The sequence below is a fragment of the Chiloscyllium punctatum genome, chromosome 50, assembly GCF_047496795.1.
Source record: "Chiloscyllium punctatum isolate Juve2018m chromosome 50, sChiPun1.3, whole genome shotgun sequence".
Classification (NCBI taxonomy): Eukaryota; Metazoa; Chordata; class Chondrichthyes; order Orectolobiformes; family Hemiscylliidae; genus Chiloscyllium; species Chiloscyllium punctatum.
In genome coordinates this window covers 22,645,998-22,668,522 of record NC_092788.1, presented here as the reverse complement: position 1 = coordinate 22,668,522, position 22,525 = coordinate 22,645,998, and the positions used below count along the sequence as shown (strand labels likewise).

The 22,525-nt window shown below is 46.1% G+C and overlaps 1 long non-coding RNA gene across 3 annotated transcripts in view; it reads left to right on the top strand.

The window, feature by feature from the left end:
* The window catches only part of LOC140470073 (uncharacterized), a 29,468-nt gene extending 12,516 nt beyond the window's left edge, over positions 1-16,952 (top strand). The window contains exons 5-8 of one of the 3 annotated variants that reach the window (XR_011956344.1): positions 171-275; positions 4,212-4,308; positions 14,221-14,308; positions 16,178-16,952. This is a non-coding gene — a long non-coding RNA (uncharacterized lncRNA). Of the gene's footprint in view, positions 1-170; positions 276-4,211; positions 4,309-14,215; positions 14,309-16,177 lie in introns of all 3 variants that reach the window. The other 2 variants (XR_011956343.1, XR_011956345.1) reach the window with 2 other exon arrangements.
* The last annotated feature ends 5,573 nt before the right edge of the window (positions 16,953-22,525 follow it).

Below are 22,525 nucleotides of genomic sequence, written 5' to 3'. Positions count from 1 at the left end.
TTTATGGTTTTATAAACCTCTAAGGTCATCCCTCAACCTCCTACGCTGTGGTGAAAAAGCATCCCAGCCTATTCAGCTTCTCCTTGTGACACAATTCCTCCATTCATGGCAACATCCCGGTTAGTCTCTTCCGAAACCGCTCCAATTTAATAATATCCTTCCTGTAACAGCACAACCAGAACTGGACACAGTATTCCAGAAGAGGCCTCCCCAGCATCCTGTACAGCCTCAACCTAAATTCCCAACTCCGGTACTCAGAGGTCTGAGCAATGAAGGTAAGTGTGCTAACCACCTTCTTAACCACCCTGTCTACATGTGACACAGACTAAGAAGACCTGAACTCCTCGGTCTCTTTGTTCCATATCACTACTCAAAGCCTTACTTTTAATGAGTGTAAGTCCTGCCCTTGTTTGTTTTATCAAGATGCAATATTTTGCAACAGTATTTACTGTGGAGAAAGACACGGGAGATGTAGAATGTGGGGAAATAAATGGTGACATCTTGAAAAATGTCCATACTGCAGAGTAGTGGATGTCTGGAAACGCATAAAGGTGGATCAATCCCCAGGCTTTGATCAGGTGTACCCTAAAATTCTGTAGGAAGCGAGGGAAGTGATTTCTGGGCCTCTTGCTGAGATTTTTGTATTATTGATAGTCACAGCCGAGGTGCCAGAAGACTGCGGGTTGGTTAATACGGTGCTACTATTTAACAAAGGCGGTTCGGACAAGCTCGGGAACTACAGACGCTGTGCTCGACTAGGTGTTGGAGGGAGCCCTGAGCGACAGGATTTGCGTGTATTTGGAAAAGCACGGACTGATTAGGCATAGTCAGCATAACTTTCTGCATGGGAAATCATGTGTCACATACTCGATCTGGTTTTTAAGAAGTAACAAAGAGGATTGAGGAGGGAAGAGCAGTAGTTGTGATCTGTATGGACTTCAGTAAGGCGTTCGACAAGGTTCCCCATGGGAGACTGGTTAGCAAGGTTAGATCGCACGGAAGTAGCCATCTGGATATAGAACTGGCTCAAAGGCAGAAGACAGAGGGTGGTGGTGATGGATGATTATTTTTCAGACTGGAGGCCTGTGACTAGTGGAATGCCACAAGGATTGGTGCTGGGTCCACTACCTCTCATCATTTATATAAATGATTTGGATGTGAACACAGGAGGTATAGTTAGTAAGTTTGTAGATGGCACCAAATTGGAGGTGAAGTGGACAGTGAAGAAGGCTACCTCAGATTTCAATGGGATTTTGATCAGATGGGCAAATGGGCTGAGGAGTGGCAGATGGAGTTCAAATCAGATAAGTGCGAGGTGCTGCATTTTGGAAAAGCAAAGCTTAGCAGGACTGATACACATCATGGTCAGGTCCTGGGGAGTGTTGCTGAACAAAGAGACCTTGTTGTGCAGGTTCACAGCTCCTTGAAAGGAGAGGTGCAGGTAGATAGGATAGTGAAGGTGTTTGGTATGATTTCCTTTATTGTATTGAGTAAGAGAGTTGGGAGGTCTGGTTGCAGCTGTTGAGAACATTGGTTTGGCCACTCTTGCAATATTGTGCGCAATTCTGTTCTCCACCTATCAGAAGGATGTTGTGTAACTTAAAAGGTTCACAAAAGATTTATCAGGATATTGCCAGGGTTGGAGGGTTTGAGATATAGGGAGAGGCTGTACAGGCTGGGGCTGTTTTCCCTGGAGTGTCAGAGTCTAAGGAGTGGTCTCAGAGGTTTCTAAAATCATGAGCATGGATCGGATAGATAGACAAGGTATTTTCACTGGAGTGGGGGAGTCTAGAACTAGAGGGTATAGATTTAGCGTGAGAGGGGAAAAGATATAAAAAGTACCGAAGGGGCAACATTTTCATGCGACGGTGTTGCGTTTATGGAACGAGCTGCCAGAGGGAGTTGTGAAGGCTGGTACAATTGCAACATTTATTAGGCATCTGGATGGGTATATGAATAGGAAGGGTTTAGAGGGATATCGACCAAGTGCTGGCAAATGGGACGAGATTAGGTTCGGATATCTGGTCGGTATGGACGAGTTTGACTGAAGGGCCTGTTTCCGTGCTGTATGTCTGTGACTCGCAGCCGGGGATCAGCTCAGTGGGTTTCAGTCTCTTAAAAGGTAAATCTTACTCTGTTTTACTTTTTAAAATCCACAACATTCAGTAGGGTGAGTGTTTACTAGTTTAAGTGCCTCTGTTATGATCTTTTGGTTCAATGTTTTAAATATAAAATACAGGTTCTAATGTATTCGAGAGTAGTCTTTTGTAAAGCTGTAAGACTCTGCCTTTTTCTGGGTCTACAGATTAAGGTGCAGAGATGGCCATTCGTACAGTGATGTGCACTTCCTGGAGGAGAGTAGGGGGAGTTTGAGTGATCCTGATGATAGCCTGCAGGAAGTGATGCAAATCCTCTTGGATCACATGGATCAGATGGAGTAGTGCTTCATGGTAATGAAGAATTTACAAGAGTCAGGATGTGTTTCAGGCCGGAAAACTGCAGATACAGTCAGGTAGATGGGTTACCTCTGGGAAAGGTAGGAGAGGGAGGTAGGTCGAGCATGAGTCTCCTGTGGAGAAAGTGAGGACTGCAGGTGCTGGAGAACAGAGCTGAAAAGTGTGTTGCTAGAAAAGCGCAGCAGGTCAGGCAGCATCAAAGGAGCAGGAGAATCGACGTTTCGGGCATAAGAAGGGCTTATGCCCGAAGCGTCGATTTTCCTGCTCCTTTAATGCTGCGCTTTTCCAGCAACACATTTTTTCAGCCATGAGTCTCCTGTGGCTATCCCCATCTCAAACAAGTTTACTGTTTTGGATAATGTAGGTTGTCATAGAATTTCAGGGAATGTTGCACTGACAGCCAAGTTACTGGTACTGAGATTGACTCCACTATAATCAGAGGTATATCAGATTCCAAACGCTCAAGGATGATCAGGGACTTTCTAGTCGGGCACAGACTGCTGTTTCTGCAGCTGACAGTGAGACATCAGAATGGGGTGGTACCACCCTGGTGCCAGGGTCAAGGATGTTTCGGACAGGTAGCAGAATATTCTCAAAGGAAAGAATGACCAGTGGGGGGGTCATTGTACATTGGTACCAATGACATAAGAAGGGGAAAAGATCCGGATGAGAGAATATAGCAAATTAGCCTGGAATATCATAAACCAGGTCCTCGGTCATAATATGTGGATTACTCCAGGTGCTACATGCTCGTGAGAGTAGGAATAGCAGGATGGAGGAGATGAATGATTGGCTAAGGAGCTGGTGTAGGGCAGAAGGATTCACATCTTTTGATCATTGTAATCTCCTCTTGAGTAGAGTTGATGTGCATAAGAAGGATGGATTGTACCTGAATTGGAAGGTGTCTGATATCCAGGCAGGGAGATTTGCTCGTACTACTCAGGAGTCAGTAAACCAGTGAGGAAGTGTGGGTAAACTCAAAGAGATGGTGAGAAAAGAGGTAAGTCTGAGGCTGGTACAGTTCAGAAGTCAGACAGTCAAGGCAGACAAGGGCAAGGCACAGAACCAGGTAGAACTGACAAGTTACACTGCATTTACTTCAATGCAAGAGGCCTGACAGGGAAGGCAGATGGGCTCAGGGTATGGTTTTGAATGTGGCACTGGGATATCATGGGTATTACAGAAACGTTGCTCAGAGATGGGTAGGACTGGCAGCGTAATGTTCCAGGATATCGATGCAAGAGGAAGGATAGAAAGGGGGACATGAGAAGAGGCGGAGTGGCCTTTTTGATTAGGGGTAGCATTACAGTTGTGCTGAGGGAGGATATTCTGAGATTACGTCCAGCGAAGTTATTTAGGTTGACCTGGGAAATAAGAAAGGGATGATCACCTTGTTGTTATTACCTGCGTGGGTTTCGTCTGTTTGCTGTGGTTTCCTCCCACTATCTAAAGATATGCAGGGTGGGTGGATATTCCAGGCTGAATTGCCCAGATTGTTCAGGGATGCGCAGGCTCGGTAGATTAGGCATGGGAAATGTAGCGTTACAGGTTTAAGGTAGGAGGCTTTGACGGTCAGTGTGGATGTGATGGGCCGAATGGCCTGCTTCCACACACTCAGGATTCTCTGATAATTCTACTAGTTTTAAAATAGTTACAGAAAATAATAAACCAGATCTAAACGGTGTTCTAAATTGGACAAAGGCGAATTTTGACGGTACAAGGCGAGAACTTTCAATATTTCTTTGCTATTCCCAGGTAAAGGGACAGCTGGAAAGTGGGAACATAAGAACAGAAGGAAGAGGAGCAGGAGTCGGCTACCTGGCCCCTCGAGCCTGCTCTGCCATTCAATAAGGTCAGGGCTGATCTTTTCATGGTCTCAGCTCCACTGTCCTGTTCTCTCACCATAACCCTTAACTCCTTTCCTGTTCACAAATCTACCTTTTGACCTAACGATAGTCAAGTTGATAACATCAACTGCTGCACTCAGCAGCAAATTCCACAGATTCACAGATTTGTCTGAAGAAGTCCATCCTGAACTCAGTCCTAAATCTGATATCCCCTTATTTTGACTCTCTGCTCCCTAGTTTGCTCCGTCCCCAGTGGAAATCACCTCCCTGCTTCTAGTTTATCTACTCCATTAATAATTTCAATTTTTTTCCAATCAAACCCCCCATACTTCGAAATTCCAATGAGTATAGAACTAGTTTTCTCAATCTCTCCGCATACGCCAACCCTCTGAAATCCTGACTCAAACTAGTGATCCTCCACTGCACCCTCTCCAGTGCCAGTACATCCTTCCTGAAGTAAGGAGACCAAACCTGTACACAGTACTCCAGGTGTGGCCTCACCAGCTCCCTGTACAGCTGCAGCATAACCATCCCTCTCGCAATGAAAAACAATATTACCTTCACTGTCTTATTTACCTGCTGCACCTGCAAACCAACTTCCTGTGAATCATGCACAAGGAAATCCAGCTCCCTCTGTACAGCAGCGTGCTGCATGTTTTCACCATTTCATCAGTTAGCTGTTAGTCCGACCAAAATGGATGACCTCACATTTCCCAACATTGTCCTCCATCTGTTCGACCCTTACACATTCACTTAACCTATCCGTATCCCTCTGCAGACTTACAGTGGCCTCTGCACACATTGTTCTACCACTCAGCTTAGTGTTGTCTACCTTTCTTGAATCGATGCTGTGTCTGCTCTGAGACAATTTCGATCCAGATAGCTCGCTATTTCTTCCTTGAGAGATCGAGCATTTCCCCCTCTACAGAAGTTATGCGAACAGGTCCATTTTAAAATATTGGCATCACATTTGCAGCTATCTAATCTGTCAGAACCGTCCCAGTGTCCAGCACATTTCAGTGAATTATCAAGAGTGCGTTTGCTATTTAGCCTCTGCCATCTGTTATAGTCCCCTGGGATGCACTCCATCACGGCCAGACGACCCATCTACCTTTAGGCTGTTATATTTCCCAACACCACCTCTTTACTGAGAATGATTGCTTCTCTGTCCTCATCTGCCATTGCCTCCATAGGCCTGCAACAACGAGAGTACACAGAGAGTATGTTCCTGTTAAGGCCAAGGCTGGGAGGTGTAGGGAATGCTGCCTGTCGAGAGAAATTAAGGGCCTGGTCAAGAAAATGAAGGAGGGATATGGCAGGTACAGACAGCTGGGTTTGCGTGAATCCCTCCAGGAGTAAAAGGGCAGTAGGAGTATAGTTGGGGGAAACCAATGGCTAAAAGGGGACATGAGATAGCTTTGGGAAATAGGTTTAAGGGAGAACCCAAAGAGATTCGACAAATACACCTAGGACAAAAGAGTAACCACCAGAGATTAGGGACCCTCAAAGATCAGCAAGGCTGTCTGTGGAACCATGTCAGCTTTTACTTAGAGGATGTGGAAGTGAGACAGTTTGGAAAAATAAATAGGGATAACTTGACAAGTGTTCATATTACAGAGAATGAGGTACTGGATAGCTTATAATACATAAAGCTGAATAAATCCCTGGGACCTGATCAGGTGTGTCCCAGAACCTTGTGGGAAGTTAGGGAAGTGATTGCCGTGCCCCTCGCTGAGATATTTGTATCACCAATAGCCACAGGTGAGGTGCTGTAAGACGGGCGCCATTATTTGAGAAAGGTGATGAGGAAAGTCCAGGGAACAATACACCGGTGAGCCTGAAGACAGGCAAGTTGTTGGAAGGGCTTCTCAGGGACAGGATTTGGATGTAATTGGAAAGGCAAGAAATAATTAGGAATAGTCAGCATGGCTTTGTGCATGGAAATCACTAACTTGGTGACAAGAAAGATGTTCAACAGGTTCAACATAACAGACTGGTTAACAAATTATACAAAATTGGCTGGAAAACTGGATACAGAGGATAGTGGTGGAGGGTTGCTTTTCAGACTGGAGGTCTGTGCTGAGCAATATGGTGTAAGGATTGGTGTTGGGTCCACTGCTTTTCATCATTTATATAAATGATTTGTATGTGAATATAGGAGCTATGATTAGTGACTTTGCATAGACACCAAAATTGGAGATGCAGTGGACAGGGAAGAAAGTTACCTCAGAGTACAATGAGACTTCAATCAACTGGGCTGAGGAGTGTCAGATGGAGTGGAATTCAGATAAATGTGAGGTGCTGCATTTTGGAAAAACAAATCAGGGCAGGACTTATACATTTAATGGGAAGGGCCTGGGGAGTGTTGCTGAACAAAGAGATGTTGAGGTGCAGGTTCATAGTTCTTTGAAAGTGGAATAGGCAGGGTGGTGAAGAAGGCGTTTGGTATACTTGCCTTTATTGGTCTGTGCATTGAGTATAGGAGTTGCGACATTATTTTGCAGCTGTACAGGACATTGATTCAGCCATTTCTGGAATTCTGCTTTCAGTCCTGGTCTCCCTGCTATCGGAATGATATTATAAAGCTTGAAAGGATTCAGAAAAGATGTGCGAAGATGTTTCCAGGGTTGAGGGTTTGACCCATACAGAGAGGCTGAATAGGCTCGGGCTGTTTTCACTGGAGCATCGGATGCTGAGAGGTGACCTTCGAGGTTGATAAATCGTGAAGGACATGGTTAGGGTGAACAGCCAGGGTCTTATTCCCAGGTTAGGCGAGTCCAGAACCAGAGAGCACAGACGTGAGGTGTGAGGGAAAAGATAGAAAGGCGATCTAAAGAGCAATGTTTTCAAGCTGAATATGGTACGTGTGTGGAATGAGCTGCCAGAGGAAGTGTGGAGGCTGGTACGATTACATTTAAAAGGTATCTGATTGGGTACGTGTTTAGGAAACTTTTAGAAGGATATGGGCCAAGTGTTGGCAAATGGGACAAGATTAATTTAGGATATCTGGGCGGCATTGACGATTTGGACCGAAGTGTCTGTTTCTATGCTGTGCATCTCTATGACACTAATAAATTAAAATTATGATACATTTCTCTTTTATGGAAAGTTAGCAAAAGACCTGACAATTCTCCTTGGAGCTGAGGAGCTTAAGCAGTGATTTCAACCAGAAACAGATTTGTTTCCAGGATATTTAATTTACAGAGACACTGAGAGAAATTATTGTCACAATTTTTGGTAACTACCTTCAGGTAATTGGCAAATAATGCAGGTTAAAAACTCAGTAGGTTCTGAGCATCTGGAACAGTTTGAACCACAGCTGGATGCAGCTTTTGTTATTGTCAAAACAGATTTGGAATTTAACTATTTGAGGATAAATGTGGAGGGCTACTGGTAAATGGGAGTGGAGTAAGGGCAGATTGGCAGCATCTCCAGAGGAAGAAAGTACAGCCCCAATGGGCTGAATAGCCCCCAGCCGCTGTGCTCTGTGATACTGCCCCATTCACTGAATGATGAAGCTCATCCCAGGGCAGAGCCACAGTCAGGGGGTGATAGATTCCAAAGAACGCGATGGGAGCAGTTGGACAAAGGAATGTATAACGATCTGGCTGGGGGAGGGTGAATAGCTGTTTATGGAGACTGTTAGTGACTAACCCTAGGTAGTGTATAATTGCAGGCGATGTAATAACAGGGCCTGGTCTATGGGATGGGGGCTAGGACACTAGTACATAGGAGACGTAAGACCTAAAATCATGGAATCCAATATTGAGGCCAGAGGGCTGAAGAGTCGCCAGGTACAAGATGAGGTGATGTTCTTCCAATTTGTGTTAAAGTGTGGCGCTGGATGTGCACAGCAAGTCAGGCAGTATGCAAGGAGAAGGCGAATTGACATATTGGGCCTAAGCACTTCTTCAGGAATGTGAGGGTGGGGAAGAGGACAGATAATAGGATGGATGTGTAGGGCTGGTGGGAAGGTAGTGGGGAAGGTGATAGGAAAATGCAGGTGGGGGTAATGGTGAGAGGGTGGAGTGGATAATTGGGAAGGAAGATGGACAGATGGGACAGTTTGAGGGAGGTGCTGAGTTGGAGGGTTGGATCTGAGATAAGGTCGGGGAGAGGAGATGAGTAAATGTTGCCATGTTGTTGAAGGGTCGCTCCATCCCACCTATTAGTTACTCTTTTACCCCTATCTCCTGCAGTCCAAAGATGTGTAGGTTAGGTGAATTGGCCAAGCGAAATTTCCCGTCGTGTTCAGGGATGTGTAGGTGAGCTGCGTTGTTCAGGAGAAATTTAGAATAACAGAGTTGCGGAATGGGTCTGGGTGGGATACTCTTCGGAGGGTCAGTGTGGATTTGTTGGACCGAATGGCCTGGTTCCACACTGTAGGGAGTCTAATTTTCCCAGCTGCCATCTGTTCTGAGGAAGGGTCAATGGACACGGAATGGCCCTTGGTGTGTGCAGGAGCTGGAAACTGGGAAGGGGGAGAGGCAGCGGAAACCGGGAGAAAATGATTCAGTTTAGACTGGGAGGTTTTATTTACACGTCTGTACAGGGTGTTAGTCCTGAATTAGAAAGTCTTGGTCCCATGTTTACAGCAAATGGGAAAACGGCTGTGGGCCTCAGTCAGTGATAGGTCCTGGGTTATGGCCGTCATTTTTACTGGGGGCACGGTACAGCAAGGTGCATGGACATGTCCTCTTCCTGGGTGGGGGAGGGTTGATTTGAAGAGGAGCATTTACACATCAGACACATACCAGAGAAATATTTGTCTTTCCAATTCATCCTGCACTGGCTGAGATTTGTTTTGTGAATTCTTTTTATGGGATATTAAATGAGAATAATTGAGGACAGGATCTCAAAAAAGCAGATTTCTGCACTCAGCGGAGTCATCAGGATCTGGATATCATTAGCATTTTACTGTGGAAGGAGAAAGGGCTGTCTGTTTTGTCTCTGGGAAAATATCTCCAATACTTTTGTGAAGCAACATGCAGAAAGATGTTCAAATTTGTGGTTGAATCCCCCCTGGGTGATTTGGCCTGAGTGGGAGTACAGATTTATCCAGATTATACCTAGTCTCTTTGCAGGAACTGTCAGATTTAGTCCCAATCACTCACTTCATGATGTTAACCTGTAAACTCCTAATTTTCTACTCCCTGCAAAATTCTCATTAAAATGCTTTGTGGACTCCAATTCCAGCACATTTTCAGGTGGAATGTTCCAGGTTCTGACAACTCTCTGTTCATCCAGAAACTGCTGAGGTCCATGTTGACTCTGGGGTTACAAAGGGCTGAGCTGAAAGATGAGATGCAGTTCCTGAGCTCCCATTGAGATGCATTAGAACAGGACAGGAGGCTGAGGGCAGTGTAGGTGTGAGCAGACAGTGCAGCCCTGTCATTGTCATTGAGTGTTCACATGGTCCCAATGGGAACAGCCAATTTGTAAGTGATACCTGCAGAGTATTTGTTAAGTTTTTAAAATATAACGTATCAGCTTAAGTAAAGATTGGGGTTTTTGATATATAATGGAAATGTTTGAAGTGGAGAAAGGTTGAACGTTCTATTAAATTCTCTTAATGGGAGTAATTAGCTGAATCGAGAGAGACGTTGTGACAGGAGCCCTCAGACCCGTGGGGTGCTCCTCTTGTACAATGTGGGAAATAAGGGATACTTTCAGTGTCCCTGACGGCTATGTGTGCAGGAAGTGGGCCCACCTGCAGCTGCTGGGAAACTGCTTTTCAGACCTGGAGTTATGAGTGTACTCACTGTGGAGCATCTGAGAATGTTATGGACAGCATATTTAGTGAGTTCGTCACACTGCAAGGTAGAAAGGGAATGGGTGACCATCAAACCAAATAAAAGGCTCAGGAAGGCAGTGCAGGAATCCCCAGTGATCATCCACTTCTCAAAAAGATACTGAATCCTGCTTGGATTCTGTTGGGGGTGAATGTGTGGAGTGGCTTCTCGGGAAATCAGCAACAGCCAGGTTCATGATACCACAGATAGCTCTGCTGTACAGAACCGGAGGAAAGACAGTGGCAGGGCTATAGTGACAGGGGATTCAATGGTCAGGGGTACAGGTAGGCACTTCTGTGGCCACAGACATGAATCCAGGATGGTATGTTACCTCCCTGCTGCCAGGATCCGCGATTATCATGGAGCAACTGCCGGACATTCTGGAGCTGGAGGGTAAAGTCAGTGGTTGTGGAACACACCGATACCAATGACATCATTAAACAAAGGGATGAGGTCCTGAAAGCTGGATATAGGGAGATCAGGGATACAGTAAAATGTAGCTCCTGAAATAAAATAATGTCAGACTTACTCACAGTGCCATGGGCTAGTGAGAGCAGGAATAAGAGGATAGATCAGCTGGACGTGTGACTGGCGAAATGGTATACCAGAGAAGGGTTTAGATTCTTCAGGCACTGGGACCGTTTCTGGGTGGGTCCTGTACCAGCCTGACCGGTTACCCCTGGGCAGAGCTGGGAGAAATCTCCTGGTGGAGGCTTTTGCCAGTCCCATTGGTGTCGTTTTAACTAGTCTATCAGGGGGATGGGAACTAAAGTGTAGGCTTAGATGGGTCAGATTCAGGACAGGGAATGGGAGGTAGAATAGTAGTGATGTAGTCAGCGGCTCAGAAAGCCAAAGGGAAGGAGGATGAAATGAGGATTGAGTCCCTCTTCATCTATCAGTCCTACCATCCCAGGAATTATAGTCAGCAAAATATGGAGCTGTACAGCTCTCTGACTCTAAGTGCTTGAGCAAAATGAGGGAAATCCACAATAAAAACAAAAAGTGCTGGAGATCCTCAGCAGGTCGGGCACCATCTGAAATGCTGACAGATGCAGGAAACATTGCAGCCTTGAAGAAGTGTTGAGATGATCACACCAGGCACTACAATATCGGTTACACGCTGAGTGCCAGAACGTGGGACTAGAATTAATAGGTGCTTGATGACCAGCATGAATACGATGGGGCTGGAAAGGTGACATTTCGGGTCAAGACTATTCATCAGGGCTGACAAAGGGTTCCAACCCAAAACATCAACCTTCCTGCTCCTGTGATGCAGCCTGACCTGCTGCACTTCCCCAGATCCACATTGTATGGGTTCTGACTTCCAGCATCTGCAGCCCATAACTATCTCCACATCCCAGGACTCAGGCTGGTGACCCTCCTTTACTCTCTCAATAACCAGGGTAGCCTTCCTTGGGAAAGGGGAACAAAGGTATACACAGTACTCCAGGTGTGGTCTCACCAAGGCCCTTCCAGAAAGGGATCCCTGCTACTATACATGAATCCTCTCACTAGGAAGGTCACCCATCATTTACATTCTCCACTGCTTCCCACTCCTGCCTGCTTCCGAAAAGAGGGAATCGCAGAGAAACATGGAATCAAATGAGGTCAGAGTCTCTGGTATAAAACTGTTGAACACAATGCCCCCATCTTCTACATACTGGCCATCAAGCGCACGTGCCTGGTGTGATAATCTAACCACTTCTTCAAGGCTGCAATGTTTCCTGCATCTGTCAGCGTTTCAGATGCTGCCAGACCTGCTGAGGATTTCCAGCACTTTCAGTTTTCTCTGTTGTGTAGTACTGAAAGGGGGGATTTACAGTTGAGAAATTCAAATTGAACTTCATGTTCAGTTTTGATAGTTACTGGATCCGTGCAGATCTGAGCATCATTGGCCTTACCTGGATGGAAAGGTGGTGCATTCTGCCCGTGGATGAGTATTTCAAATGTCAGTGTGATTGGGGAAAAAAGTACTGAGACAGCGAAGTCCATGTTAGTGTGGGGACTGTGGAGAGAGATTTCATTGGTTTTTGAAAGTCTAAACAATCATGGCACATTTCCCAGGAACAGTTAAGCCACTGGTTTTGTATGAGGACAATTAACCATGAAACAGGAAACACAAAAGGATTCCTGCATCATGGAAAAAGCTATGAAAATGGGATTGTTGTAATGGGGTAAATTATCGATCATTAATTGTAATCCATTGGCGTTGTCATGTCTGTTCCAACGCTGTGGGGAAACACTGGAAATGTGATGAGTGCAGTGTAGGTTTCAGTTATTAAACTGGAAAAGGTGCTGAAGAAATTTACAAGGATGATGCCAGGGCTCAGGGGTCTGAGTGATAGGGAGAGGTTGGACAAGTGAGGATTTTATGTTTAGAGCAGAGGAAACTGAGGGAGTTCTTTTCTAGAAGTGTATAAGACCATGAGGGACATGGATAAGGTGAATGCACTCCGTCTTTTTCCCAGGAACTCGAGGATCGGACGGTTTGATTGGATCAGTTTAAGGTTAGAGGGGAAAGAATCAAAGGGAAGCTGAGGGGCACCTGTTTTACACAGAGGGGGGGATGGATATGGGAGGGGCTGGCAGGGGAAGTGGTTCAGGCAGGAACACTCTCAACAGGTAAAAGGGATTTGGGCAAATACATGGATAGGAAAGGGTCAGAAGGAAATGGGCCAAGTGCAGGGAAATGGGGTTAGTGTGGATGGACATTCTGGTCGGTATGGGCCAGTTTGGGCCAAAGGGCCTGTCTCTGCTGTCAGATTCTATAACTCTAAGTGCATTTGCTATTTCTCCCCCTAACTCTGTTGGTATCCTGGGATGTATTCCATCAGGGCAATGAGACTTGTCTACCTTTAGCGCCATTAGCTTGCCCAGCTCTAACTCTTTCACGATAATGGTTATTATCTAGATCCTCACCTTCCTCAGTCTCCTTGTCAATTACTGGCATGTTCTTCGTGTTCTCCACTGTGAAGACTGACTGCTGTGTACTCATATTCCTGAACCCTGCTGGATAGGAATAACTAGGCACAGAACTCTGAGAGGTCTTCTTTGAGTCTTTATTGATGAGACATGGTAGTTACCTGGGTATTTTATGTGCAAAACGCCTTTAGGCAGCATCAGGTCCGATGTATGGCTCCCATTCTTCTACCTATGTGATTTGTGACTGCATAGAGACTGTCTCTCAGGATTATCTCCATGTCAACAACAGTTAAAAAGTCTCTAGTTCAGTTCAACTCTGGTTAAACCACACACCCCTCCCCCACACACCCCCTGTGGCTCCCTCAAGTACCTTACAGGCGCTTCAGTTTCAGTGGAGCTGTCTATCAGGATTCTGATATGGAGGAGCCGGGGTTGGGGTGGGGTGGACAAAGTTAAAAACCACACAACACCAGGTTATAGTCCGACAGGTTTATTTGGAAGTACAAGCTTTTGGAGTGTGCTGTGATTTTTAACTTGATCAGGATTATCTCTCTGGTAACTGTTAAATGCTTCAACAATTACAGAGGCCATATGTTCACCAAACAATAGGTTTCCCTCTAACAGTGTAAAAACAATGACTGCAGATGCTGAAAATCAAATACTGGATTAGTGGTGCTGGAAGAGCACAGCAGTTCGGGCAGCATCCAACGAGCAGCGAAATCAACGTTTCGGGCAAAAGCCCAGGGCTTTTGCCCGAAACGTCGATTTCGCTGCTCGTTGGATGCTGCCCGAACTGCTGTGCTCTTCCAGCACCACTAATCCAGTATTCCCTCTAACAGTGTAAACTGCTATCTGTCCCTGGGCATTGCTACTCATCACTTTTTATACCCACTCCCATCAAGCTTTCAGTTGACCTTTTGAAGTTTTTCTAATCTCCTAGTTTCTCCTTGGTCTTTGCCAATTTGTATGCCTTCTATTTCAATTTGATAGACTCCACTTATTTCCTTAGACACCCATGGCAGATTATTCCTTTTCCGATAGTCCTTCGTTTTCACTGATATATAAACTTTTGCTGAGCACTTCGAAAAATTGCTTTGATATTCCTCCACTATCTGTAAACTATCCCACCGTAAAGTCTTTGCTCCCAGTCTACATTACCAACTCCCGCCTCATCCTATTGTAGTCTTCATTGTTTTAGCACAGGATCTACGGACTGGATTTAATCTACCCGCTTTCCATCTGTGTTCGAAATTCAACCAGATTTATCACGCGTCTTTTGTCAGATTACGAGGTGAGGCGATGTATCCTGGGTGTTTTGTTTTTCATTATCAGTAACCTTGGCTTTGTAATAAATTACAGAATAGATATTCACAACAGAGTATTCTGGACAGTGTGAATGTACGACACAATCTATAACCATAAATCACTGTTACCCCTCAGTTTAAAATTGCAAAACCATTATCTCCTACACGCTTCCTCACTATCTAAGTTTGGAACGCTAACCCATCTGACTATCCTGCTGTTTCCGAAAATCCCCTTTGGTGAAGGTGGTGAGTTTTGGATTCATCTTTCCAGTTATTACCGTAAGAAGATAAGCCCTGGGCCCAGGAGAGGTAATGCAGCCCTTCGAACCAGCCCCACCATTTAATACGGTGATGATTGAGCTCACCTCGGTCTCAGCTGGATTTTCCCACCTTCTCTCTCTCTCTCTCTCCCCCTCTCCCCCTCTCCCCCTCTCCCCCTCTCCCCCTCTCCCCCTCTCCCCCTCTCCCCCTCTCCCCCTCTCCCCCTCTCCCCCTCTCCCCCTCTCCCCCTCTCCCCCTCTCCCCCTCTCCCCCTCTCCCCCTCTCTCTCTCACCCTTCAGCTCATTGCAAATTTAAAATCTGTATCTGTCCATTAAATTTGCTCATTGTCTTGGCATCCACTGCGTTTTGAATAGGGAATTCCACAGATTCATAACACGTTGAGATAGGTACATTCTTCTTCATGAGAATAGAATAGAATCCCTGCAGTGCAGAAGCAGGGTATTCATCCATCGGGTCCACACCAATCCTATAATTCAGACTCACCCATTCCCAGTATTTCCCATGGTGAATGGCTTAATCTGCACATGCATGGACACTGTGGTTTACCATGGCGAATCCACCTAACCTGAACATCATTGGACTTTGGGAAGAAACTGGAACACCGAACAAAACCATGCAGCCACTGGGAGAACGTGTAAACTCCACATGGTCACCTAAGGCTTGAATCAAACCATGGTCTCTGAAGCTGTGAGGCAGAGGTGCTAGCCACTGAGCCACCTCTGCCTAAAACTGCTTCCACTTATTGACCCCTCCACCCCGCAATTGACTGAATCTATATTCCTTATGTCAAAAATTGGGTTGTCTAACCAGATGTCTCAGTCAAACCCAGTGACAAGCTAAATGTCCTGTCTGTCTGAATGGGGATCCTATACACAACACCCTTCCATCCCACACGTTTCATTCACTTTCCAGAGACAGGGCTCCAGTGACTTCATGGGGACTGTAACTTCCATAATTCCTGAGGCAGGAACCACAGGTGTATTGGGAAACCCGGCACTGTATATGTACAGAATGTGGGCGGGTTTTGGAGCATGTGTTTTGGGGTAATTAGGGGAAAGTATTTCACACTGTGATTGGCTTGAGGAGGAATGTATCTGCTTGTAGTATTGATCAGTTGGGGGGTCAAAGTGTCACTACACCCTCGTGGGACCACTCTCCATCCCCAGTTCATTGTAATACTGGGAATAAACTAATGGGAAACAAGGAAGAATCTGATCCATTCTCCCAGATTAAAGGTTTCTCTTCTGTCCAGGATCTGCCACCTCCCTTTCTGTTTCCGTCTGTTTCATTCTGCTCTTACATTATTGACTTGCAGCAACTGAAGGGAAAGCAAGTAAACCCAGAAAGGGTGCAGAGTCAAACCAGGATGGGAAGTGGTGACATGGATCTGTTTATCAGTAACTCCATGAGAATGAGGAGGGTGTACATTAGGGGGTAGTAGAGTCAGAATGGTGGGAGAGAGTAAGTGGGCTGGAGGGTTACAGCTTTGGGGGAAGAAAGGGGAAAAAGATATTCCAGAGAAACTAGAATAGTCTGTTCTGAATTTCTAATCTGTACATATTCCTTTACACAGAGTGCTAGATGGTGAAGATTTGCAGACTGAAATCTCAAAATCATGTGCAGATTGTGATTAAGTTAACCAGCATTTGAAGAACCAAAGATGGAGAATCACTTGGCCAAAATCCTGCAACTCTCTCCCTCCCAGCATTGTCGGTCTATCTGCGACAAATGGACGGTGAATGGTTCAAGACAGCAGCTCACGACCATCATCTCAATGGTACCTAGTGATGGGGTATAAATGCTGGCTGAGCCAGTGATGACTATATCCTGGAAATGGGTTCTATCTCTCATTGCTGAAACCCAGTTGATGTTCCTGCAGGATGATGAGGGACGCTGAGTGTATCCTCCAGGAAGAGCACCATCACATTAACCCTGCCTACACCCAGCAATAACACAGCAACATCGCTGGTATACATGGCAGTGAAGCCTAAGGAGGACTGAAATATAGTTCTTCAAGGTAAAGCCATGAAAGGGGATTGGAACACAGCAGGAACAGGAGACTGAGCTGAATGGTCAGCTGTTTCCCATTGAATGGTGGGGCAGGATTGAAAGGCTGAATGGGCTCCTCCTGCTGCTATCTCCCAGGTATGTATATAGTCACGGAGCCTGGGTAGGAAGAAGGGGGCAGGGATTCTGCAGGAGATTGCACTTCGACCTCTGTTTTCAGTGAGGGATGGTTTGATGGATTTTCTTTAAAATTTATCTTTAACGCAAGGTTTGTGAATTTGTTTTTTTTTTAAAAGTACAAGTTTATTCCACAATAAATAAAACTTAAAGAATTGAAACTATCTGCATATAACAGTTTTTAAAATTTCAAATGCCCTTTAAACAAAATCCTGCCTACTCCCGGACCCCATCACTTTTCAGTTACTCAAACTCCAGGGAAATATTCCTTCCCTCTTTGAACCTTTGGTTTGATTTAACTACTTTCAGTTCTCGTTCTGTGAGCTGTGAAGCATTTTTCTCCTCCCCAGAAGTGTTATCTCCCACAGCTGAGCAACCTTCCCACCATCAACATCATTATTCTATTATTTTGTTTTTTGTTAACGTATAATCGCCAGCAGGAGCACACCAGTGTCATCAGTTGAATATTTACAAACAAAGCCCATTATGGGCAAAGCAAACCGTTACAAGTGACAGAGTAGGAAAGGACTAAATCAAAGTAGAGTTGGGGGTGAGGGGGTGGCGGTGGCGGTGGAGATAATGCACTGTATCCCCTGCGGTGCCCACCTCTATCTAATGGCATAGAGAGCATTGATACACCCCACATGCCCCTCCTCCAAGGAGACCCCGAGAATATTCTTTATCCTCAATCATAGAATATAATCCCTACAGTGTGGAAGGAGAGCATTGGCCCATCAAACCCCACCAACCATCTGAAGAACATCCCGTCCAGAGCACTCCATCCCTGTAACACTGCATTTCCCATGGCTGATCCACTTAGTCTGCAAATTCTGAACACTGTGGGCAATTTATGACGACCGATCCACCTAACCTGCATATCTTTGAATTGTGGGAGAAAACCAGCGCACATGGAGGGGACCCACACGATTATGGGGAGAATGTGGATACCCCACATAGGCCGTTGACCACGGCTGGACTCCAACCTTTTACCTGGTGCTGTGAGACAGCAGTGCTATGATCACAATTTAAATCAATACAGATGAACCCTGCTGATTGTCACATTGCTGTGTGTGGTGACCTACTGCCCAGAGAGGCATCCTGAGGTTCAGAAAGTGGCAATATAAATTCAGTCAACTCCAGCCCAGTTAATGTGGTTAACAACAACAACATCAATACTCCAGCAGTGTCATCATGTACAAGGTCCAGTCCTGACTCTGGTGGACAGTAACATCAGAATCAGAGTCCTGCAGTGATGTGTGAACTCTACACCACACGGAGCAGGGGGATGACCACTTCCCTGTGTGCACTCACTGGGCTCTCAGTCGTGTTGAAGTCTCAGCAAACCCCTTGTCACACAAAGAGGGAAACAGCTCCTACCCAGTGTGAACCCGCTGGTGTCTCAGGGAGTCAGGATGAATCACTGAATCCCCTCTCACACCCTGACCATCTGAATGGCTTCTCCCCTGTGTGGGCTCACTGGGGTCTCAGGGAGTCAGGACGAATCACTGAATCCCCTCTCACACACTGACCATCTGAATGGCCTCTCCCCTGTGTGGGCTCACTGGGGTCTCAGCAGGTGGGGCATTTGAGTGAATCTCTCCCCACATTGGGAGTAAGTGAATGGTCATTCTCCAGAGCTCGCTCGCTGGTGTTTTAGCAGATCAGAGGACTGAGTGAATCCTTTCCCACACAAGAAGCAGGTGAAGGATCTAAATCCATTGTGCCCCCTCTGGTGCCTCAGCAGATTGTAAGATCGAGTAAATCCCTTCCCATACGTGAGGCAGGTGAACAGCCTCTCCCCAGTGTGACCGTGTCAGTGAGTGTCCCACTGGGAGGGGTAAGTAAATTTCTTCACATTTACACAGCTTCGCCCTGGTCCCGTTACATTGGTGTCTTCCCAGATCACATGACCAGTTAAATATTCGACCAGCTGCCTAACATGGGAATGATTTGTCTGAGCGAAGAATGCTGCTTTCCCCTTTTATATTACTGATAAGGATCAGGACCTGCAGAATTGGACGACTCTGCAGTTGATGTGATGTTAAAGCTGAGTTTTCCATCTGTGAACTCTCTCTCTCTGTGAAACGAGTTTTTCCCTATCATTACTACAACTCCCAACACCAGCTCTCCCTTCAGCTGTCCTGAATGTCTAAATTTGGACTAATGCAAAGACCTCAGGAATGTGCTTTTCTCTCACTTGTTTCTGAAAGTAAATTGGAGCCTTTTTGAATAAATTTATACACTTTACCAGCAGAACTCATGCCTACTCTGTCATTTACGATTTGTAACCTCTGGGAAATTTGTTACCATCTTCGATGACCATTATGATGCTCTGCCCACTTCTCTGGAGCCAGGATAAGTCAATTCTAACAATTACCAATAGATTGGATCTGAACAGAATGTCCCCACAACAGTAGGCACTCTGACACTCAGTGCCCATCATTTAAGTTCTTTTTCTTAAAGCCCCTCATGTGTCTGGCAATCTGGCAATACAATTGAAGATATTTTATACAGTAACCTTTCAGTCTCAATTGCCAGTTCCAGTCCTTGAAGCAGCCAGTAACACGTCATAGTGACTTGAATTCTAACAGTAACATTGCCTTGGCAGAAGAGATTGAGGAGAATGAAGCTGTCTTCTCTGGACTATCTAAACATGAAACACTTCAAATGAACAAAAATCTTAAAGAGATCAATATGGTAGACACAGCAAGGATGTGTGCCCTGGCTGGTGTGTCTGGAATGAAATCAGCACTAACTGTGGTATCTTTACCCAGCATCCCCTTTAGCTCCATAAATGTTTAAGATTTATTTGCTGCTCTAATTCCACTCTCTTGATCACTCCCCTTTGTACCTTCTGTAATGTTGGCAGCCGTGCAAATTGATAACATTTGATTCAATCCATCCCAAAACCTCTCTGTATCTGTGTCTCACTTTTGTTCACTGAGACCCTCATTCAATCTGACCTCTTTACAAACCCTGCCCTGATATTCCCTTAGAGGGCTCAGAATGAAATGTTCACAGAATTGTTAATGCAGAAAGGAGGCTGCTTAACTCATCAGCTCTCCAAAGGTAAGAGGGCTGAGAGGCAAATAAGAGGGGTGTGTGGGGTTGGTGGGATGGGAACTCGGAAGGCAATAGGTAGATGTAGATGGGAGGTAATGATGAGAGGTTGGAATGGATAATTGGGAAGGAAGATGGACAGGTGGGACAGTTCAAGAGGCCAGTGTCGAGTTGGAGGGTTGGATCTGAGATAAGGTGGGGGGAGGGGAGATGAGCAAACCTTGATGCCATGTGGTTGAAGGGTCCCAAGGTGGAAGATAAGGTGTTATTCCTCCAGGCGTCGGGTGGCTGGGATTTGGCGATGGAGGCAGCCCAGAACCTGCATGTCCTTGTGGAGTGGGAGAGGGCGTTGAAGTGGTCAGCCACAGGGTGGTGGAGTTGTTTGGTGCATGTGTTCCAGAAATGTTCTCTGAATCAAGGTGGCGTCCTGACTCCCCAATGTAGAGGAGACCACATCGAGAGCAAAGGATAAAATAGGTGAGGTGTCTGGACGTGCAGGGAAATCTCTGCTGGATGTGGGAGGATCTTTTGGTGCCGTGATTGACGTGAGGGGAAGGTGTGGGCACAGGTTTTACACCTCTTGAACTGGCAATCAAAGGTGCTGGGAGTGGAGGGTGGGTTGGTGGGGAGCATGGATCTAATGAGGGAGTCGCAGAGGAAATGGTCTTTGTGGAATGCTGAAAGGGGTGGGAAGGGAAATATATCTCTGATGATGCGGTCTGATTGTAGGTGGTAGAACTGGCAGAGGATGATGTGTTGTATCTTGGTGGAAGGTGAGGACTGGGGGGTTCTATCCTTGTTGCGGTTGGAGGTGTGGGGTACAAGAGTAGAGGTGCAGGAAGTGGAGGAGATACACTGGAGGGCATTGTTGACCACATGGGAGGGGAAATTGTGAATCCTTGAAAGAGGAGGCAATTTGGTATGTTCTGGAGGGTTCTGCCAGCTTGCATCAAGTTTCACTGGAACACTGCAGTAAGCTTGAGACAGAGATGTTGGCCAGGGAACAGTCTTGTGTGTTAAAGAGCAGGCAACTGGAAGCTCAGGGTCTTTTTTGCAGCAGAACGTAAATCATCAGCCACCATTTCCACCAACGCCACTGAGATGCTGCCAGACACAGGTTCCTGTCTCCTCCATTAACAGATATGCACACTCCCAGCAAGATCATTTTCCACTCCTTTGTCTTTCCAAATATTCCTGTCTCTCTTTGCACTCCATCTCAACCTATTATTTACTCTTTATCCCCTATCTCCTGCAGTCCAAAGATATGCATGTTCGGTAAATTGGCCAAGCTACATTTCCTGTTGTGTTCTGGGATGCATAGTTTGGTGCATTAGTCAGGGGAAATGTAGACTAATAGGGTCGGGGAATGGGTTTGGGTGGGATAGTCATCGGAGGGTGGATGCGAGCTTGTTGGGCCGATGGCCCTGCTTCCACAAGGTGGCTGGGAAAATTTAGAATTCCTACAATCGGATCTAAGGAAGGGTCACAGGTACCGGAATGACCCTTGGTGTGTGAAGGAGGTGGAAACGGGAGAGGGGGAGTGGCAGCGGAAACCGAATTAAATGTATCAGTTTAGACTGGGAGGGGTTTAATTACACTTTGTACAGGTCGCTAGTCCTGAATTAGAAACTCCTGCTCCCACATTTGAAGCAAATGGTAAAATGTCTGTGGTCCTCAGGCAATGATAGGTCCTGGGTTATGGCCACCATCTTTATTGGGGGCAAGGTACAGCGAGGCGCATGGACATGTCCTCTTCCTGGGTGGGGGCGGGGAGATTTGAAGAGGAGCATTTACACATCAGACACATACCAAGGAAATATTTGTCTTTCATATTCATCTTGCACTGACTGTGAGCTTTGTCTTGTGAATATTTTTATCAGATATTAATTGAGAATAATTGAGACCGGGATCTCAAAAGCATGTTTCTACAGTCAGCAGAGTCATCAGGATCTGAATATTATTGGCATTTAACTGGAACGAGAAAGGTTTGTCTGTTCTGTCTGTTGAAAAGTAGCTCATTTTTAGGTAAAAACAATGTCCTGTGGCCCAACATTTCGACTCTCCCTCCCACTCTGCCGAGGACATGGAGGTCCTGGGCCTCCTTCACAGCCGCTCTCTCACCACCAGACGCCTGGAGGAAGAACGCCTCATCTTCCGCCTCGGAACACTTCAACCCCAGGGCATCAATGTAGACTTCACCAGTTTCCTCATTCCCCCTTCCCCCACCTCACCCTAGTTCCAAACTTCCAGCTCAGCACTGTCCCATGACTTGTCCTACCTGCCTATCTTCCTTTCCACCTGTCCACTCCACCCTCCTCTCTGACCCATCACCTTCAGCATCACCCCACTCACCTATTGTACTCTTTCCTACATTCTCCCCACCCCCACCCTCCTCTCATTTATCTCTCCACCCTGCAGGCACCTTGTCTCTATTCCTGATGAAAGGCTTTTGCCTGAAACGTCGATTTCGAAACTACTTGGATGCTGCCTGAACTGCTGTGCTCTTCCAGCACCACTAATCCAGTACTGAGGGAGGGTTGCACTATCAGAGGGTCAGTACTCAGGGAGTGCTGCACTGTGAGAGGTCAGTACTGAGGGAGTGCTGCACTGTCAGAGGGTCAGTACTGAGGGAGCACTACACTGTAAGAATGTCAGAACTAAAGGAGCGCTGCACTCT